Source organism: Octodon degus, unplaced genomic scaffold, assembly GCF_000260255.1.
Source record: "Octodon degus isolate 3935 unplaced genomic scaffold, OctDeg1.0 scaffold00043, whole genome shotgun sequence".
Classification (NCBI taxonomy): Eukaryota; Metazoa; Chordata; class Mammalia; order Rodentia; family Octodontidae; genus Octodon; species Octodon degus.
This window is the reverse complement of record NW_004524619.1, coordinates 12,707,685-12,714,123: the sequence shown is the minus strand read 5'-3', so window position 1 is coordinate 12,714,123 and position 6,439 is coordinate 12,707,685. Positions and strand designations below refer to the sequence as shown.

At 37.8% G+C, this 6,439-nt stretch overlaps 1 pseudogene; it reads left to right on the top strand.

Annotated features, from left to right (window-relative positions):
* Window positions 1-3,320: 3,320 nt before the first annotated feature.
* LOC111816895 lies at window positions 3,321-3,415 on the top strand (annotated as a pseudogene).
* The last annotated feature ends 3,024 nt before the right edge of the window (window positions 3,416-6,439 follow it).

Sequence of the window (6,439 nt, the reverse complement as noted above, 5' to 3'; positions counted from 1 at the left end):
AACAGGGGGAAAGAGATGCCTTTGGAAGAAACCCAGTAAGTTTACAAACATGAAAATAGGTAGCAAGTTGTCGCTGAAACAAACACCCTAAAAGGAAGGTTAAAGAGATTAAACACAGAGATAGTGAACAGGAATGTATTACTGAAATGTGAAGGATACTTGGTAGACAGAAGGTTTCTCATGGGTCTGATTGGGAGGCCACAAGGAAAACGTGGAAAGCAATATTTAAAAAGAAACAATAAATTTTCTAGAACTTGAAAAGCATGAATCATCAGATTAAGGAAATTAGGTGTATCTCAAGCAGGATGAATAAAAAGGAAACCCAGTGCTAGAAGCTACAGGAGTGGTGACAAAGAAAAGATCTTGAGGTGGCACTAGAGAGAACAGAGGCCACTGACCAAAGGGCAACACCAGGAGTCTGAGCAAAGGCAGACTACAGAATGTCTTCAGATTGTTGTTCCTAAATTACAGCTAGCTTAGAGTTGTATGCGCCACACAATTACACCAAAAAAGGACAATTATAGATAATTAGAAATTGATAGGACACACAGGCAAGAGATCTGATTTAATGGAACTTACAAAGAATAGGAAAAATAGTCTCAGGAGGGTCACCTGAGATGTAATAATGATGAGCCAATATGGAAACAAACTCAAATGCTGATTGATTGTATTAAATAATAAGAATAGTTTCAAGATGTGGAGTTTAAAAAAAAGTGGAAACCAGGGGCTGCTTAAGTCAGGAGAGGGAAAGCAGAGTCCAGTTGTTCTGGAACCTTCCTGTTTTCCAGGGGTTTCTGTTATTCAGTAGGGGAATCACACTTTGAAATTATATTTGCATGACAAAATTTCAAGAATAAATCAGTAGAAAAACATAGGCTAACGGGAAAATATTTTAAAAGCCTTCAGTCCAGAAAGAGTCAAGACAGCTGAAAAATGAAGCAGAAAAAAATGAAGTAAGTCATTGTGATACGCAAAATGACTCAAAGTACGTGGACTGGTACAAGTTAAAAAGACACAGCTGGCACCTCAAAGTATCCGTAGAGGGGCAGAGTGAGAACAGGGCTCTGGATGGAGCAGAAGCTACACATGGCTGTTACATCAAGGGCCCAAGAAGGTGGGTCTAAAAGCTCAGCCACTTTGGGCCACAGACCCGTGTAGATCCAGATCCTAGAAGACTAGTGTGTCCCAGTTGGAGGAGACCACACACCTGCTTGCTAGGAGGACAAAGAAAAGCCTGGCCAGAGCAATTGGGAAAGAGAAAAAAAGGGATACGTATAGGAAAGATGAACTCAAATTATCATTATTGCCAGATGATATGATACTCTGCCTAGGAAACCCCAGGTACTCCACCAAAAAGTTCTTAGAATTACTAACCAGCTTTAGCAACATAGCAGAACACAAGATCAACACACAAAATCATCAGCCAACAATGAGCACTAATAATGAACTTGATGATATGGAAATTACGAAAACAGTACTATTCACAGTAGCTACGAGAAAAAAAAAAAAAAATATCTAGGAATTAATCTAACCAAGGAAGTTAGAGGCCCATCTCCACAAAGAAAACCAAAGTACTCTGAAAAGGAGATGAAAGAAAATATTAGAAAATGGAAAGATGTCCCTCTGCTTCTGGATAGGTAGAATCAATACTGTCAAAATGGTCATACTCTCAAAAACTGTTATACACATTAATGAAATTTCAATCAAAATGCCAACTGCACAGTTTAACCAGAGAAAGCATGCACCTTTTTGCAGCCTGTTTTGCAGCTGCTATATCAGAGGTCTAAATCATGTCAAGAAACACACACACACACACACACACACACACACACACACACACACACATCTCAGAGATCTCAGCCTCTAGCCAACAACCCCAGCTAAGGGGTATTTCTTTGTCAGCCACACCTGTGTGAAGGATGTTAGTCAGAATTAGAGCACAGAAGACTTCAGGGAAGAGGGAGAGTAGCATCTCTGATTGGTGTTCAGACCCAGGCACACAGCAATGTGAGCAATAGAAGGAGGGAAGTGTTACAGTTTGTGTGCAGTTGTCTCCCCAAAGCCTCATGTAGATCATGGTGCAGACACAGCTGGAGGAGCAGCAAGTAGCTTGAGGGATGGGGCCAGAGGAACAGGGTAGAGCTTAAGGGGCTGGGCCAGAGAGGCATGAACCATTAAAGTGGCTAGCCTGTGCTTCTGGAGAGGTGTGGAGAGGGTCAGCCTGGACACAGCAGTGGCCCAACCTCTCCTCCAGTGTCTTGAAACCTCCAGTAACTGTGAGCTAAATAAACCTTTCTTTCCTTCACTTTGAATGTCAGGTATTTGTCCCAGCAACAAGAGAAGAGTAACTAAAACAGAAGTGGATCCCTGGAACCCAGTAAGGATCTGAGAACTGAGTCCCACAGGAAGAGAGAAGAGAGCATTCAATGCAGAAGAAGGAGGTTGCAAGCAGTGCTTTCTCCTTGAGTTCTGACTCACTGAATGAGAAGGACAGATAGAACCTGCAGATGCTCAGTTACTACTGCCACCCCAGAGAAATGAACCAGTAGACACAGTAGACTGCAGTGGCTGGTGAGTCACTTGGGCCCAGATATCTCCCAGAAGACAATTGGCTGGAAGCCACCTTGGGAGGAGCTATCTGAGCTCAGATCAGCTACTGGCTCCATCTACCAGCTCCTGGGTCAGGGCAAGACAAGCTAAGATCAAGCCTGCAGGAGGCACGTGAGTACTGCAAGCCGAACAAGTCAGATTCCAGACACACAGCCAGAAACCAGCCTGAACACCAGTGAAGCTAAGGGTGCAGGCCTTCTGGGATTCTGTAGTACCCCACCATAAATCTATAGCTGGATTCCTGGGACTAATTGACTCAGATTTGGGTTCTCTCTGCCAAATTTGTCTACCAGTAACAGCAGAAACACACCTTGGCCATTTTTTCTTATTTTCTTCTTTTCTTCTTTTTCTTTTATTTTTCTTTTTTCTTGATTGTTTGCTCTTCTTTTTATATGAGTGTGAATGTTGTCTTTAGTATTTTTGGTGTTTATATTTCTTCTTTCTTTCCCTCCTTTCTTTTTCATCAGTTTCTCAAAGTTTGCATAATTTTCCTTTGTTCTCTATTCTTGCTTCTAATCTCTTTCTCTTCTGTTTTCCTATTTTCTCCCTAACCCCTTTTAAATTTTCTTCCCTCAAGATGAACTCACCATAGTGTTGGCATTTTTACTGTGCACAATTTTGTGGCTTGTTTTAGATTTTGTTATACAATTTTTTAATTTTTTTTTAGATTATAAAAATTATTTTATTTTTTCAGAAACAGAAAAGTGCCCATAGCTTCTTGGCCTTTTGGCTAAGATCAAGTGTAGTATCTGTTCTTATCAATTTTGTTATATAATAACAAGTATAGTTCATACATTAAAGCTAAAAAGTTGATTATTATAAAAGTTTGTCATTTAGGCTGTGTTTAATACTATTGTTATTGTTGATTGTACGATTTTGGCCAAGGTGACATAATTGTTCTAATCAATTATTCTTCCTGGCATGCCAAGACTGAGATTGCCTACCTGTCATAAACAACCCTATAAGCAGTGTGAAGAAGTTGGGGCTAGGCCAAATAAGCAGCAACTTATCATACCCAATAGAGAGAAAGGATAGACTCTTGCAAAAAGACTCAAAATCCAGAAACAAAATCAAAACAAAACAAGCCCAAAAGCCAGCTAAACCTGGGAGATATCTTTGAGAAGGGATAATTTTCTAAATGTCCTAAATACTAGAAATAAAGCTAATTTCCACAAAGCAATTTACAAGCATTGACCCAGAAATTAAAATAAAAAATAAAAAAGTGAAAATGAGAAGACACTTAAGCAAGATGCAATCCCAGACTTGCAGCTTACCAAACTCAAACCCATGGGGCAGTGGGGAAGAATTCCAAAGGCACCCATCTGGACACTAAATTAGTGAAAACAGAAGTAAGAAAACAGGTTAAAGAGGCTGTAAAAAACTTAAATGACAATTTCTCGGACAACTGTGTATGTGGTGACCATAATGAAAGACTTAGTCACTCTAGAGCAGTTAGAGGTTCTTGTAAAAAAAAAAAAAAAGTTGAATCATAGAAAAATGATGTAAACCATGAACATCCAACAAAGAACAAAAAAGGAATCCATGAAACAAATTCAAATAGATATCCAAGAGATTAAAAAGTCTACTGAAAATATATGCAGCAGAATAAGCCCATGTGAAGATGGAAAATCAAATGTAGAAAACAGCTTTGCCATTAGCAGTCATGAAAAGAAATATTTCTTAAAAAAAACAAGGAACCATGAAAAGGTCATCCAAAGCTGCTACAACGTACAGAGAAGAATGCCATAAGATTAACCAGGGTCAATGAAAAAACAGGAGTTAGTGCAAATGACATAAAAAACGTGTTTACAGAAGTCATGGCAGGAAAATTCCCAAGGGGGGAAAAAAGAATTTGACAGGTAATTGGAGCATACAGAATTGCAACTATCCATGATAAAAAAAAATCTGAAAGGCAAAAAGGCAAAGGCATACAATAGTCAAGACTCCCGAAATTCAACACAAGAATATAATATTAAAAATTGTTAAAGAAAAAAAAATCTACAAAGGAAAGCCTATCACAATCACAGAAGACTTCAAATTCTCAAGTCAAGGAGCACTTTTCAAGTCCTAAAAGAGAACAACTTCCAACCCATATTGGTGTAACCTGAAAAACTATCTTTCAAAATTGATGGAGAAATAAGATACTTCCATGAAAAAGAACACCTAAGGAAACTCATGACCACAAAATCAACGTTTCAAAATGTTTTGAATGACATTCTATGAAGAGATAACAAGGAATACAACTCTATGAACCCTAACAGAGTGAATCCACCAGATAAGGAAAGCAAGTAACTAGAGGGAAAAGGGGGAACTGACAACAGAATAAAATAACATGTTATGGATGAGTTAATATATATCTGTTAAAACCATCAATGTAAAGTGGCTCAATTCACCATTTGGAAGAAAAAGACTGGCAGAATGGATCAAGAAGCAAGATGCAACAATATGCTGCCTACAGAAAACACACTTAATTCAAAAAGAAAAAACTCATAGACTGAAAGTCAAAGGATGGAAAACAATACTCTATGTGCTAAGAAACTGGAATAAAAAGCACATGCAGCTGCTCTATCTCTAGACAATGTAGATGTGAAGCCAAGATTAATTAAGAGAGACAAAGAATGTTACCACATCCTTGTTAAAGGAATAATCCAAGATGAAGAAATAGCAACCATAAATATATATGCACCAAATAACAGTACACCCAATTGTATGAAAAAAAAAATTAATGAGCATGAAAAATCAAAAACGCAGAGCCATAGATCTAGCTGAGCAGCACAATTCCTGACTACCAAGTATGAGGCCCCGAGTTCAATTCCCAATACCAAAAATTTTTAAATAAAAATTAAAGAATGATCTTGTCCATCAGGGCCAGGGAGGTAGCTCAGTGGCACAGTGCATGCCTGGCAAGCTCAAGTCCCTGAGTTCAATTCTTACTACCAAAACAACAACAACAAAAAGAAAGCCTAAAAATCAAATAAATAAGAACTAATACAATTGTAATGGGGAATTCAATGCCCCACAGTCACAAATAGACAGTTCAACCATATAAAAACTCAACAAAGAAATATCAGAAGTGAACAAAACTGTTGAATAAATGGACTTAGTAGATGTCAACAGTATCCCAGCTCATAATATCAGAATATAAATTCTTCCAAGCTTCCCATGAAATAGTCACCAAAATACAGCACATAATTATCTTATAGAAAATGTTCAAATCAATGCAAAGGAATTTAAATAGCCTCATGCTTCTAATCATACTATATTTCAGTGAAATTGGAAATCAATAGTGGAAGAAACCACAGATCCTTCACAAATGCTTTGAAAGTAAATAGCACCCTCCTGAACAACAAATGGGTCACAAATAGAATTAAAGAAATTTTATAACTTCTACAACTAAATTTAAATTCTAGTATGACATACTGCAGCTTGTAGGACAAAATGAAAGCAGCCCTACAAGGGCAATTTATAGCAATGAAGTCCCGCATCAGAAAAATAGAGCAAGCTCAAATAAACAACCTAATATTAAACCTCAAGATTCTAGGAAAAGAAGAACAAGCCACTCCCAAAACTTATACAAGTGAGGAAATTATAAAGATCACAGCACAAATTAATGAAACAGACTAAGAAAGCAATGCAATAAATCAATGGATCAAAGAGTTGGTTCTTTGAAGCATTAAATAAAATTAAAAACCCCTTAGCCAACCATATTAATAAAAAGAAAGAAAAAATTCAAATGTGTGCAATTAAGAATTCAAAACAGAAGCCTGAGGAGATAGCTCAGTGGACTAAGTACTTGCCTGGGAAGCACAAGGGCCTGAGTTCGATCCCT